Raw genomic sequence first — 712 nt, forward strand, 5'->3', positions numbered from 1 at the left:
ATTCATTAAGAATCCCTTTGCATAAACATGCACTTCGCAGCTCTCGTTATTTGCTTTTCCTGGATGTCTTTCATACGAAAAAACGTTCACAGCAACTTGACATGAAAAATACAATCACGCTCTTTTTCATTATCCCAAAGCAACCGACGTTTCAATTCAGTTTAGTCAACAGGGTCAAACTATGCTTTGAGATTGTGTAATAGCATTGATACATCTAAACTGACCATTGGAGCCCCGATTTCAATACAACAACTACGGTTATTGGAGAACAGTCGATGACAGCGACGAGAGTGGGATTCGAACCCACGCATGCAGAGCACAATGGATTAGCAGTCCACCGCCTTAACCTCTCGGCCATCTCGTCACCGACACGGGGGCACCGATGAACTTATAAATAATTGAATTGCGTAAATTATGCAGAGCAGCAGATATTTCTCCCTGGTGTTGGTGAAATGATAAATAACACAGTACAGTTCCAAGACTATGGTCTGATCTCTGGGTTCTGAGGCAATTGCACTCCCATTGTCACACTCTGCACACAGTGATCTGAACAAAAATGAGGAAAGGAATATGTAATAAGGTCTGTTGAATTCTGTGAAGAATTGAAGTCAACGGAATGAAGAACCCGAGACAGCAGGAGGTTTTCTTTCAATAAAGCGTTGGATAGAGCTCTTAGGGATAGTGGAATCAAGGGTTATGGGACTAAGGCAAA

At 42.1% G+C, this 712-nt stretch overlaps 1 non-coding gene across 1 annotated transcript; it reads right to left on the reverse strand.

The window, feature by feature from the left end:
- Positions 1-282: 282 nt before the first annotated feature.
- On the reverse strand, positions 283-364 carry trnas-gcu (transfer RNA serine (anticodon GCU)). Its single transcript has one exon. It is a non-coding gene; the product is annotated as a tRNA-Ser (tRNA).
- Between the last annotated feature and the right edge of the window lie 348 nt (positions 365-712).

Source organism: Chiloscyllium punctatum, chromosome 18 (genome assembly GCF_047496795.1).
Source record: "Chiloscyllium punctatum isolate Juve2018m chromosome 18, sChiPun1.3, whole genome shotgun sequence".
Taxonomy (NCBI): Eukaryota; Metazoa; Chordata; class Chondrichthyes; order Orectolobiformes; family Hemiscylliidae; genus Chiloscyllium; species Chiloscyllium punctatum.